Source organism: Dasypus novemcinctus, chromosome 9, assembly GCF_030445035.2.
Source record: "Dasypus novemcinctus isolate mDasNov1 chromosome 9, mDasNov1.1.hap2, whole genome shotgun sequence".
In the NCBI taxonomy this organism is placed as follows: domain Eukaryota; kingdom Metazoa; phylum Chordata; class Mammalia; order Cingulata; family Dasypodidae; genus Dasypus; species Dasypus novemcinctus.
This window is the reverse complement of record NC_080681.1, coordinates 74,662,536-74,677,136: the sequence shown is the minus strand read 5'-3', so window position 1 is coordinate 74,677,136 and position 14,601 is coordinate 74,662,536. Positions and strand designations below refer to the sequence as shown.

General features: G+C 43.6%; 1 protein-coding gene and 1 pseudogene across 7 annotated transcripts in view; one reads left to right on the top strand and one right to left on the bottom strand.

Moving 5' to 3' along the window:
- Positions 1-14,601, bottom strand: part of DAB1 (DAB adaptor protein 1) — a 1,209,360-nt gene that overhangs the window by 107,290 nt on the left and 1,087,469 nt on the right. The gene's annotated exons all lie outside the window — the stretch shown is intronic.
- LOC111765846 (small nucleolar RNA U3) lies at positions 1,353-1,496 on the top strand (annotated as a pseudogene).

Here is a 14,601-nt window from a genome sequence, read left to right as displayed (position 1 = left end):
TCCCCATAATGCCCCTATAAGAGAGGCATTGTCATTATCAATATTAGTCCCAGATAAGGAAACAGAGCCATAAAGAATTCAATGACCTACTCAAAGCCACCGAGCTAATAAAGTGGTGGAGCTAGGATATGAATCTGGGCTGTCTGACCCTATGTGACATGGCCTGCTATTTCAGAGATAAATAAGCATGAGTCCCTGCTCTCAAGGAGCTCCCAATCTGATGAGGAAATAGACATGTGATAAACCAAATGCCACTGCAGGGTGATCTTTGCAGAAGCAGAAGCATATTTACAGACAAAGGTGGCAGAGGATCTTCCCTTTAGGGATGTTCTCTCTGTGAGGCATCACGAGCAATTGCCATATATAATGCTAACAGCAGAACCCATGCCACATTAGTTCAGGAACAAGGCTCAGATGATGTTAAGATGGCTTGAGACAAGCCTAAACACTTCCAAAGGGGCCTAGCAACTACTGTGTGGTGATGTGTTAAGGACATCATAATGAAATGGGCTCCACTGCCATCTTCATTATATTAATGCACTGTAATGATTCCATTCTGTAAATAGCATTTGGAGCTGACGGACATGATGCCAAATTTGCACTTGCATGCATAATTCTAGTATTTTATTATTAAACCAAGCTCACAGATTGAGTGCCAAGATTTAAAACAAATAAAAATCTATAATTACAGCATATGAATTTTTCTCATAGCCAATGCCATTTAACTATTTGCCTCAAGAAGTCTTTTATTCTCTTGTCTTTTCATAGCTCTTCTTGCTTCCAGCAGAGGTTGATAACACAAAGTATAGAATATCATTAAGTTGTAAAGTTCAGGGGATTCTCTTTCTATTTTAAATGGGGGGAAACACACACACGTGTTTTTCATCTCCTGAATGGTTCATTTACTCATTTAAATGGCTTTCCAGCCACATATTCCCATGTACTAAGAGGCCAGAATATGCTGGGTGCCTTCTGGAAATTGTCAGCTCAGGAGCTTTTCTGCTTGGAGCCAGGCCCAAGGAAACTTCTAATCTGAGAAGCTGAAAATGACCAAGCCCTAGAAAATGAGTAAAGTATCTCTTTCCTCAAAATGTCAGGACCTAAAAAGGGAGATAAAGGTCACTGCGATTGTGACTGGGTAGCAGAAGGCCACAAACCCAGGCCTTTCCAGAGAAAACAGACAAAATGGGACTATTTTTAGTTATTCTTCAGGCTCTGCTTAAACTTGAATCCCTGAGTGTTAACAGTTGAATACTCACATCATCTAGTAAATGAGGTGAGACATTAAAAGGAAGGAAGGGCCAGCTGGAGGACGGATGGTGATAAAAAGCAAATCATAGGGAAGTGCAGGAAAGACTATACTTTCAGGGATCATTTCTATAGTTGGTTACTAGAGAAGGCTCTTTGAATATGTAGGGAAGTGCAGGAAGGGATGATCTCACTGTGGGGAGGGGGCAGATAGGAAGACCATATGATTTCCTAAATATCAGCACAGAAGATTCTTCCTCAGCCCCAATATAGGAGGTGGCACAGCAGTGGCAGAGCAGGTAAGGGACAAGGATCTCACAGGCTGGGTCTGGATTTCACTAACTGGCTGTCTGTCCCTAAACAAATCACGTAACCTCTGTGAGCTTTAGCTTACTCGTTTAAAAATAAGGTCAAGCATACCTTGGGAGTGGGAAGATTAAATGAGATGACCCTATGCAAAGTACCTAGAACAGCTCTCTTGAAGGGGGTAGCTAGATGTACTGGGGGTGTGGGAAGAACATTCTGATTAAAAGGAATGGCACAGCATGGGTCAAAGCTACGAGGGATGTGAGGAGTGTGGGGGTGGGCGGTGGGGGGGGACAGACAGATGAGGAATACAAATGGGAAACTGAAAGGAAGCCGAGCATGCTGGTGAGGACAGAGTGGGGCCAGGGTGACTCAGGGAGTGGACAAGTGCACAGGTGCGAGATCTCCATAGGTCAAGCCAGTGCTTCCAACCAAGAGCAAATGAAGCCACCAAAGCATTTTAAGCAAGACAGAAACCTGATCCACATATCTTTTAAAGAGATCACAGGGCCTTGATTTTACAGCATGGATTGAAATAGGTCCAAAAGAGATCCAAGGAGACCCAGGTAGGAGAGTACCAAGGTGGACCAGGTGAGAGATGATGGGAACTCGGACTACAGTGGTGGAAGCTGAGATGAGGAAAGAGATGGGTAAGAGGCGAATCCAACAAGCCCTAGGATGGTTGACCATGGAGATGAAGTGCCTGGCCTCTGCGAGGGGATGGACGGTGGTGCCAGAGGCAGCACCCTGAAAGATACTGAGTCTTCCTCCACACAAAGCTATACTTCGCAGGTTGGGGAAAGTTAAATACAGCCTGAACACAAGCTTGGTGGTCTGTGGTCTGGTACTGGTCTGTAAACTGTTACTGCTCTGTGACAAGCTCAGCACAAATATAGTCTTTCAAAAACTTCTATGGCAATTATGCCATTAACATCCACATACGTGCATCCACACTTGTCTCACTGGACAGGGCATCCAACAGTTTGGTGATTTCACCATTGTCAAATTCACTTGGTGATACAGGGCAACACTTATTGCAGTGATGGAAGGCAAAACATCAAAAACAAAGCTTTTGCATTGTTTAACTTTTTGATACCCCAATTTATTTTTACCTTACTTTTTCTAAATTAATATGTATTCTATATCTAACCTTTAAAGTCATCACTATATTCCATTTTATTATTAATGGAACTTGGGAATATATTAGGCTTCATTTTTGAAGAAGTTTTGAATCACAGAGAGGTTCAACAATGGCAGGGGAGGAATACTGGTGTGGGATGTTACTGACAGGGCACACATGGTGGCAGGGAGTTCTCCAGGGCATATATCCAGGGTACATAAAAATGTTCGGATATTTTCATAGTGGTTACAATTAAAAACAACAAATGAGGAAGTGCTGAGTTCCTAGCCAGGGGAGCTCTATCACAGTCCCTAAAGGAACAGCAACAATCCCTCAAGTGCAATGGCAAAGACCAAAAAAGGAAGGTCCAACAATGAGCCCTTGATACTAACGAGTATGCCTGTGCATCTGAAATAAGAACAAGGCCTAGAGCTGCAGGTTACCTAAGAGTTACCTCCTGAGAACCTCCATGTTGCTCAAATGTAGCCAGTCTCGAAGCCAAACTCAGCATGTAAATGTGTTGCCTTCCCCCCAGCATGGGACATGACTCCCAGGGATGAGCCTCCCTGGTGCCAAGGGATTACTACCAAGTACCAGCTGATGATATAACTAGAAAATGACCTTGAAAAAAAGGGTCAATGCTTTTTGACCTGAATAAAAGGGGGAAATGGAAAGGACAAATGAGTTTATATGGCTATGAGTCTCCAAAAAGTGCCAGGAGGTTATCAGAGGGGTTGCCCTTATGCACACCTCAGCAGAGTCCCAGAGACAGATAAAGTAGATACAACCCAGGTATTGGTTCTTCTGAGGGCTACAGAGACCCACAGGTTCTATGGTCATGGCAGATGGAGTTCAGTGCCATGTCAGTTGGCCCTACTTTGGAGTTTGTGTTTCTGTGTGATGGAGCTGGACTCAGATGTGATCTGTGTCCACAAGTCTCTCCTGTTACTTTTACCAGAACTGTAGTTGGTGCTGGGGTTTAGTGTATGCCCCAGGGACCTGAATCTCTGGATTGACCATGTGATAGCCAGGCCCTGAGCCTCAACAGACTTGCATCTCCTACACTCTGGTTTATTGGACTTACCCCACTCAGCTAACATGGAGGTGAAGAAGGTCAACCGCCATACACACCAGGGAGCCAAAAGTGCCTACAACTGAAAGCAGGAGAATTGCATCCAGCATCCATGTGGAATCTAAGCCCCCTCTTGACATCGATGTGGAGTGGACACAATCATTCTAAGGTCCACAGGATGGATGAATAGAGTATGGATTAGAGTGGACTTACTGATATTCTATACATGAACTATTGTGATTAGCAATCGAAGAAAATGTGGCATTGGTGTGGAGAAAGTGGCCATGGTGGCTGCTGGGGGTAGGGAGCAGGAGGAAGAGATGTGATGTGGGGGCATTTTGGGGGTTGGAGTTGTCCTGGGTGGTGCTGCAGGGACAGTTATCGGACATTGTATGTCCTCCCATGGCCCACTGGGTGGACCGTGGGAGAGTGTGGGTTACAGTGTGGACCATTGACCATGAGGTGCAGCGGTGCTCAGAGATGTATTCACCAAGTGCAATGAATGTCTCATGATGATGGAGGAGGTTGTTGTTATGGGGGGAGGAATGGGATGAGGGGGTGGGGGTTATGTGGGGACATTAAAAAATAAATAAAGACAAAAAAAATTTAATGAAAAATCGGAAAAAAAATTCTCTTGGTGAATCACGCGTGTCACAAAGCATGCATCGTGGTGCCACATCTTGGTCTTCAATGAACTAGAAAAGAAAATACATAACCCTTCCCCACAGATAGTTTAAGTGAAGCACTGTGGTAATCTACATCAAAGTTTACCTTTTTTTGCAATTAACTTTTGCTGATCTCTAACATGAACACAGTTGGCATTAGTAAGGGTGTGCTGGGAATTAGGGCAGGCAGGGCTGAAAGTGGCTGAAGTCCTGTCACAGTATTTTAATCTAGACCTTGTGGTTGAGGAAAGTTGTATATTTCAGAGGGTCTGTCTATTACAGGCATAAACTTTATGGGGTAAGAATAGGTGAGAAGAACAGAGCTAAGCTGATGCTGACACCCGGTATACCTGTAGGTTGGGGCTGGCCACGGAGGCACAAGGACAGCCTGGACTTCATGGCATTTGGTTGAGATGAAGGTAATGAAAGATGTGGAGGAGGGACTGGGGTCATGAAGGTGTGAACTTGTGTCTTGAGAAAAGTTGGCTGGGGCCAGGGGGCTCGCTGTTGGGAGCAGTCAGGGTCAGAGTGTGAATTCTGCCAGGTAAAGATTGGCCCTCCTTCTACTCCTAAGCCACCTCTGCACCTGCCTTCAGGAACGCCTGTTCTTGATACCTAACGCCATCTCCCCAGGCTGCCTCTAAGTACCTTGATGAGAAACTTGGACCTCTGTGCACGTTAGAAAATGATCACAGCCACAGCCACACAGAGACCGAGGAGAAACCTCAGGGGGCAGGGAGTGAGAGCCCCATCCACTAGTCAATTTGGTTCAGGCTCTCAGACGGATTACTTGAGGTCTTTGTAGGCAAATCTGGATATTTTACAAATTCTTTTCCTTCCACCCAGTAGACAACAAACACCGTAATTGATGCAAAATACCTCTATGGCAAGAACCTGCTGGGAGTGGGGGTGGGGCGGTGTGGATTAATTGGACCCTGGAGCGAATGAGAAAAACAAATGCATTTTTTCAAAAAGCAAACCTCAAAGAGCCTGGAAAAGAACAAAGCCCTTTCAAGTGCTTCTCCATGTGCATGGCCCCCCCTCCCCCTTCTGTTGTTTGCTGCTCCAAGGAAGGGTGGGAGGAGCAGCAGGCCCCCTCGGTAGGTGCCTGTCACATTATGTTATTACAATTCTATATTTCAATTAAAGCAATGTAGCCAATTTAAAAGTTCTACTGGGTGCCACTCATGACGCAGAGATCTAAGGATTCAACTCACACATTTTAATACTCCACTTTTTTCTCTTCTTCTCATTTTCATGTAAATCAGGTTGAACACTGTCTTTTTTCTTCTTCCTCCAATCTAACCCTCAAAATGCAACGCCAATTAAACAGTCTGTACAAAGGCAGCCTCTAAAACCCAGCATGATTTCACTGGGCTACTTTGATTTTCCCTAAAGTTTTATTTCCTTTACTTCTTCTATTTTCATGTTTTAATTTTAGGAATGATGCGGATTCCTTCTTGGACATATATGGAATTTGGAGCCACGCAGGTGCGAGGCATACTCCTAAGGCTCCTTTTTGACTGGTTTAGGGAGGGGATGCTTGAAGCCTGAGCTCCGAGAGCAGAGTCTGCATGTGGGCCAGTGCCTCCTGGCTGGGGTGACCTTGGGCTGGTCTTTTAACCTCCCTACGTGTCAGTATCCTTATCTGTCAAGGGCAAAGCCTAAAGCCCACCTTGCAGGACTGTCACATCTCGTGAGGCTCTTGGTAGGTGCTCAGTTGCTATGGTTTCTTTTCCCTTCTCCTGCAGAACAATAATCAAACTGGGTTACCCTTTTCTAAAATCAGAAAAAAGATCTTAAATGGCACATGGGGCTTGTGCTATTTTGTTTGAATTTTTTGAAATCTCTCTTCCTGTTCATTCATTTCCCTCTAGTATTATCTCTTTGCACAGAATATTCGGGGGAACTTTTAGTTCCTTTTATCTCAACAAGACACGGGCGTGTCCATCTCACAGGGGGTGTGGGAAGAGTGGGTTTCCTGTGTGTGCCCAATTTCGATGCTTTATCACAAATTCTAAGACATTCCCCAAGTGTAGTGGGGGACACAGCTCTTTCACAAAAAAAAAGGCAGAACCCATCTTTGATGTGTGTGTCTGCATCATCCTAAAGTGTCCTGACACTTGTTGTGGGGGTGGAACTTTCAAGCTATTCCTTGTGCAGCAAGGAAATTGTAAAAATCGGAATTTTCTGTCAAGGAAAAGATAGGAAAGTGCCTGATACATTGCAAGTGGTTTCCTTTTGATTACATGGTAGGAAAAGAGATGTCCATTTAAAATCATAAAGGTGATAAAGGAGTAAAGGAGCAGTACTGACTCATTGTTCATTTCCTAAGTTCTATGTGTTAAAAATCATGTAAATCAAGATGAATAAGGCATTGTTCTCGTCCTTAAGACTCGCAGTTTGATAGGAGGAACCAGGCAAATAAAAACATTATATATAAATATATACTTAAAAACAAAGCAAAACAAATAAAAACAGACACAGGGCAGATAACAGCACAGAAGGAAGAATTGACAAATTCAGTTGGTATCTCCAGGACAAGGGGATCTATTTACCAATAGGCAGTCATGGCCTTATGAGGTTGGAAAGGGTTTTAGGAATCCGCTTGAGCGATATCCCTGATTTAAAGATAAGATGACCAAGGCCCAGAAATAAGGTTATTTTCCCCAGATTAGTAATCAACCTATCAGCCAATTCAACACAACACGGGTTACTGTCTACTCTGTGCCAGACCTTGGGTCAGGTATTCCAGGTACGAAGAGACAGAATCAGCACTTAGGAAAGCTGCCTGTACCCCACCCTCGTCCTTCCTGACGTCCCACCATTCTGTGTCCGCTTGGGACATACATGATTTTTTCTTTCTTTTCGGATTCATGTGTGTGGTCCCTGTGAAGAACGATTTCAGGGGAGGCCACTCCAATCAAGGATACGGCTTAAAAGTGCAAAAGATTCCAGTACCATTACTGACCCCCAAATGAGCCTATGAGCAGCCTCAGAGCAAAAGTCTCCAAGGATTCACCGAGGGAGGAGTTATTTATTAAATTAAGTAAGTAGTAATGGCTTCTTATAAACCAACCCCTGATTCCAGAAATATTTGATCATCACTGCCTTGTTCACTGGCACTAAGCTGTTTGTTATACTCTCTCCCCACTCTTGATGCTCCAGCACCCCCTCTTCCTTAAGCCTCACTGAGCACCTCAAGTCCCTGAACCCCGACTAGGATGGCCCCTGCCTTCTCATCCCTCCAGTAACCTGTTGCTCTTGTAACTATTTATTCAGAGTCCTGTCACCTTCGCTAAAATGTAAGCTCCCTGAGGGCAGCAATGTCTGGGTTGTGGCTATTTCCAATGACTAGCCCAGTGCTTGGCACCGAATAGGAGCGCCATAAATAAGCCTGGACGTCAAGGAGCGGCTTCTGGAGTCAGACTGCTTCGTCTTGAATCTTGGCTTCACCAACTGCTGGCTGGGTGAGCGCCGGCAAACTAGTGACGTGCCTACACCTCAGGGTCTGGAACATAAAGCAGGGAAAATAATAGCACTTTTTTCAATGTGCTGTTAGGAGGAGTACATGTGATGCCTCAAGTCTGGCCTCCTCACCCTGGTCTGTGGCCTCCCATCTCATGCTCCCCTGCCCGGGCAGGGCCATCTCAGGGTGGACCTCAGGTAGGAGTAACAATCAAGAAGACTTGCTTCAGCTAGTCTCTGATGCACTGTGGCTCTAAATTTTTTTTTTTTAATATACTTTCTTATTTTTATTTTTAAAAGAAACTTAGATTACATAAATGTTACATAAAAAATAGAGGGGTGCTTTGAATTTCACCTCCGGCTAGCTCTACATTTTAGCGCAGTCACTGGGACTTCTGTCCTGCCTGTGAAACCTCTGAGTCTATACTTGACCTCCTTCACCTTTGAATGGTCAAATTTGTTTCACCCCCTGGCTTTCCCCATGCCTCCAGGGGGCCTCTTCTGGGAATCTAGGGCCCAGCCAGCCCCATACCTCTCATTCTGAGGGGCAGCAGCTTGTTGCCCCTAACCTTTGAACTTCCTGTCTCCACTGTTTCACTTGCCTGCCTCAGGCCTGGCACCCAAGTTCTGATGTGAGTTTTGAAGAAACTTCCCCATTTTGTACAAGATCATTAAGGGAAATGCTGTATTTGAACACAGAGCAGAACCCTTTAATAACCTCTCTTTTCAAACACCTGGAAAACAAACGTGGCTCTGTTCCAGCAAAGCTGAACTTTCCCCCTCAATATTCTGGTAGGTGTGGAATGTGGAATATGAGTTTTTTTTTTTTAAAGGAAGAGAAGTGGCTTTGCCATGCGAGAATTCAAAGTATATGATTATAGTAACTTTTCTCTTTCCTCTCCATTGGAATATAATCACAGTCTTTTAAAAACTACTGGCTAATATTTGGAGCAATTCCTAAAGGCCAGGCATCGTGCTAGGTGTCCCCCGTGCCTCGTCTCGTTCAACGTCCTCACTACCCTATGAAGCAGGCACTGTCATGGTTCCTTATTCCTGATGAGGTCAGGAAAAAGGGCCAGGTGCACAGTAGGTGTTTGTGACGATGTGCTGAATGATGACCCGAATCTTAGCCCTTTAATGATCTCCAAGCACAATCCACCATGCTTCTGAGATCAATAACTCCAGATGTCATTTATATGCTCATAAGCCTTCAAATCATGGATGGATCAATGCCTATTACCTCCCTGGGAGGGGGATATTTACTGTTCCCTTCTACCAGATGGGCCATGGAGACAGGGCTAGGCCTGAGATTACAAAAGACACTCCTGTGACCCAGGAAGCACAACCCCAAATGCAAGGTTTAGGCCAACTGCCAGATTAGTCTGCCCATGACCACGTCTCACATTTATGAGCGCCAAGTAAAATGGTGCATGTGTGTCTTCACATATCCCGCGTTTAAAGAGCATTTGTTCTGTCCAAGGAACTGTGCTCTCTGCTACGGATTAAAAAGTAAAGGATACCCATCTCTGCCACCATTTCCAAATAAAAAGTGGGTCACGTGTTCAAGAGAAGCGAGTGTTCTCATGGGACAAAATATTCTAAATTTCAGCTCATTTAAGTGAACTGGAGCTCTGTTGCTCTCAGAGCTGGCTATAACCTACTTCTTTGTACACACTGCCATTCTGAGAGGAACGAGACACTTTCAAATACAATGGGCTTGGTAACTGCGCTTAACTCCTAAACCTCTCTCGACTCAATTTCCTTTTGCTTACGTTAAGGGGGTTGAATTTGATGACAGCTAAGTTTCCTTCCAGTTCTGAAATTCTGTAATGCTGAGGCCCTTATATCTGTAGAGAAAAGGAAGATCTCATTCATTCGTTCACAGTATGTATTGAGTACTACCTATGTTCCAGGAACTGGGCTAGGTAATATAGATAACAAATGTTTAAGATAGCCCAGTCCCTGCTCTCAAATCCTCATAGCCTAAGAAAGGAGAATGAACAATCTGCAATGGGGCACATAGAAGCAATAGTTAAACAATTATTTACATGTGTGGAGTGTTTACCCTGAACTAAGTGCTTTATGGGCATTATTCCATTTTCGCTACAGAATAACCTATGCCACGGGCACTATTATTTACCCACTCATAGATGATGAAACCAGCCAGGGTCAACAGCAATCAAGCCACTGGCCTCAAATTACACATTCGAAAGCTGGAAGACAAACCCAGAGCCTGCCTAACCTCAGTGCCGTGGTCTTGATTACGATGTTATACTCTGGCCTCGATGGATGTATAGAAATACATACATTGCAGGAGGAATGTGCTTAGAATAGGAAAAAAAACATAAAAAGAGAGGGGTCCAGATAAAGGGCTTGGGGGAGGAATCAGGGAAAGTTTCTGGGAGAGGAGCCATCTGAGCAGTCCCTCAAGGATGAGTGAGATCTGAATAGGTAGATGGGGGGAAATGGAATTGTCAGCAGTGGCAAAGATAGGCCGCTTAACCTATACCTTGAGCCCCACTCAAGCTGGCTACACAGTCCACATTATACCAACAGGGCCAGCACATCCCCACAGGCAAGGAAAGGCCCATCAGCTTTACCTACATGAGTTTCTACCTGTGAGCACAGGTATCTCCTAACATCTTGCCTACCTACAACGCTCTTCCCCTCGGATCTTTTCATTCATGCCTGTTTCCAGCATTCAAAGCTCTGCTTACATGTCCTGATTTATCAGAGACATCTCCCCTGGTACTCTGTGTCTAATTGTGTTATCCCTGACCTATCACATTACCCTGAATTTTGAATACTTTATGGCATGTATCACCATCTGAAATGATTTTGTTTATTTATTTACATGTTACATGGTTACTGACTGGTTCTCCCTATAAAATATAAGGCAATAAGGGCCACGACACCTCCTCTGTCTTGTTCCTTCAGTGCTGAATTGTCAGTGCTTGATATCTGGCACACATAGATGATCAATAAATAGTTGTTGAACAGAGAAATGACTGAATACTCTCTGCCCTAAATTTAGGATGCAATCATGGTAAAGCTGGGTTGGGTGATCAGTATCAGAAACAAACAAACAAACAAACAAAAACCCCTGAAATTCTGCTCCAGGTTCTTAAACCCTCCACATGTATACACTCTACCTCTGAAACTTATTTCCATGTCTGCCAAATAAGAATCATCATCCTACCACTGTATATTTATGGATAAGTTTTTAAAGTATCAAATACCTAAAAATCTGTGATGTTGTGACATGCTGCTGTCACCCTTTCTTCTACTCCAAGGTCTGATGTGGAAAGAAAAATCGTCTGTTTAATTTCAGCATTCTTCTCTGTCTGCCTAAATGTTTGCTTCCAGTGACCGAGCACCGAATAGCCTCAGGGGCCCGTGTTCAGATTGAGAGCCAGAGATGTAACAGCTGTGGTGACTTCCACTGTGACTCTCCAGGCCAGACCATCCTGAGCCAGTGACATCAACAAGGCAGTGGGGCAGGGGCTTGGTTCTCCCTTCTGGCCCACCAGGTGAACCATCTCCAAGGTGGGGTGGTTGGATTCTTGGCCTTATGTCTTCCTATAAGTGAGAAACTCAGCTCAGCTTCCAAAGAACAATTACGAATGAAGGTGCCAAGCACAGGCAGCAGGCAAGCTAGAAAGACATCTTTTGATGAGGAGTCTAATGCTTTTCCTTAAGGTTCTTGTATGCCCAAGCAATCTAGCGTAGAGAGGCACCTCTTGAGTTCCTTTGTACATACAGGTGCTCTCAGACTTGTTACATACCAGATAGTTTATAACATACACATCACCCAAAGAAGCCCAAAGCAACTAGTATAATAAATACACAGAGGGGAGCAGATGTGGCTCAACCAGTTGAGCACCTGCTTCTCACATGGGAGGTCCCAGGTTTGGTTCCCAGTGCCTCCTGAGGAAAACAGACAAACAACAAGCAAAAACAAATGTAGAAACCAACTTAGGAGTGCCAGCGTGGCTCAGTGGTTGAGCGCCGGCTTCCCACATACGAGGTCCCAGATTCATTCCCTGGCCCCTGGTACCTCAAAAGAGAGACAGAGAAAAAAGAAAATACGTAGCAAATAAACAAATTATTCATCTTCACATCTATCTATCCAACCATCCATACATCTATCCATCCAGACCTTCAACAAACTCCAAATCAGCACAATGAACCAGGTACCATGCTAGGATAGAAAGATTGAGAAGATATGGCCCTGCTGCTCAAGAAAATCACATTCCAGAAAGGACAACAAATGTGTGTCCAGTCAATTATAATACAATTATAAATGGATACTTCAGGCAAAAATGTAAAAAACTAGCTATATTACAAAGTAGAATAACAGGAGTGTCAAATACAGGCCATTATTGTTATTAATAGGCTACTCTAATTTAATCATTTAAATCCTATAAGGTAGACATTATTGTCTCCATTTTACAGATGAAGTAATTGAGACTCAAAGGGTTTAAGAACTTGGACAAAATCATATGGCCAGCAGCTCACACTTACTGTGTGTCTGCCCTATGCTGGAATTGTACTAAATGATTTACATTCATTATCATATTAAATCCATATAAGTACCTTAGGATGTGAATATTAACCCTATTTCACAGGTGAGGAAATTGAGGTATAAAAAAATTAAGTAACCTTAACTTCTAACATTCTAGATCCCTGGGTGGGCAAACTTTCTCCATAAAGGGCCAGAAAGCAAATATTTTGGGCTTTTTGGGTCGTGCGGTCTCTGACACAACTACTTAACTCTGCTATCATAGCATGAAAGCAGCCATAGACATAGGTAAAGGAATGAGGGTGGCTGTGTTGCCAAAAAACTTTATTTATGGACACTGCAATTTTAATTCCATGCAATTTTCATATTGTAAAATATTTTTCTTCTTTTGATTTGTTTTAATGACCATTGAAAAACGTAAAAATTATTCTTGCTTGCAGTAAATACAAAAACAGGAGGAGGGCTGGATTTGGCCCATGGGCCATACTTTGCCGACCTCTGCCCTAGACCCAGGATGTGAACACCGGAAGGTTGCTTTTCGAGCTCTTTCTTTTTACCACTAGGGATAGGCAAGACTCAAAGCCAGACCTCTCTCACTAGAGAGCACATGCACCTTCTCACAAATGCTGCTACTTCCAAGAAGTATTCGAAGAGGATGACCAAAGAATTCAGAATGTGCATGCTCTTAGAGGAGAATTCAAATCTAGTCGGGAAAACTTCCCCGCTGCTTTTGGTGACACCTTAGAGTCACTGTAAGAAGGAGTTTCTATGGAAACTGACCTGGTCTCCCTGCCTTGGTGATCCTTGTTTAAATTCTCTTACCTGACGAAAATACAAATGTAGAATTGGGGACCACACACTACGTTCTCATCTATTTTCCCCAGTCATTTTATTTTTGGGATTTCAGATATACCAAATTTACTGCTAGAATGTATTAGTTAACAGACTGCTACAGATATACAAGGAAATGGAATAAACACTGTTTATAAAGGTCCATCTTTTTTATTAGGCTCAGAGTTCTTAATAAATGAAAATGGAATGCGGATGGTGCTGTTTTCTTCTTTGCTGTATCTTCAAGTTCTCTAATAGTAATTTAACAGATTAATTTAAAAGGAGGTTGGCAAAGAAACCTCCTTCGAAATGTATCAGAATCAACTGAAAAAGCTTTTGCTCTCTTAAAGAGAAATTTCTTTTGTGTAAAACAAAACAAAACATAAAAAGCAAGCAAGGATCATAGGTGTGTAATCAGTTTTTCAAATTACAGAAGATGTTGTTCATTGTTGTGAAATGGGGCTTGGACAAGAAGTCAATCAGGTGTATTTGCTGCATTGATTAGCACTTCAGGAGTGGAAGGAGAGAGCGAACCTTTATCCCGGGCCAGCCTTCTGGGGACTAGATAAGCTCCACGGACTCAGAAGCATCCACTCCACTCAGACACTTTGTTCTGTTTACTTTCCCAAATCAAGCAGAGGATTCATCGAGGTCCTCCATGTCTGTGAAGAGGCTGAGAACCATTCTTCTGTGAGTGAGGCTAAAATCAGACGGAGGTGAAGCAAAGCAGCAAGACCTAGCAGCCGTGACAGGGGCTTCTCATTCCAGAACAATCTGGCTTCCATTTCAGGCTCTGCCACTTACAATCCATCATGTTGCTTAATTTTTTTAGGCCACCCTTTTTTTCCTATGAGTTAAGTGGAGATAACAATAGTATCCATATTATGAAGTTATCAGGAGAATTAAATGAGATCATGCCAAGTGCTCAGCACAGTGCTAAGCCTAACAAAGGACAGCATGCAAAATTGATGGCCAGAATCATCCTTAAGACACCCTCGTGCCAGCATCAGCCTAGCACCATTCTGCAGCTCTACCTGCATCTCACCAGCTCACAGATGATAAACAGGAACACATGCATGAGGATAAATGCATCTACTGCAGTCTGAGTATTATATAGTCAGTGTGGTGCAGTGGTTCAGAGAGTAAACTTCATGAGCAGACAGACCCAGAGACCTGCCCCAGTTCTCCTACTTACCAGCCATGTTCCCTTGGGCAAGTTATGTAACGGCCCTAAGCCTCAGTTTCCCATTTGCTAAATTCTAACTACTTTAAAATATCTTGGGGATTGCAAAGTGTTTTGTATAGGGCTGGGCAGAGAGCAAATATTCAGTAAGAGGTAGGTGTTTTCATCACAGTGCAGAGGGAGATA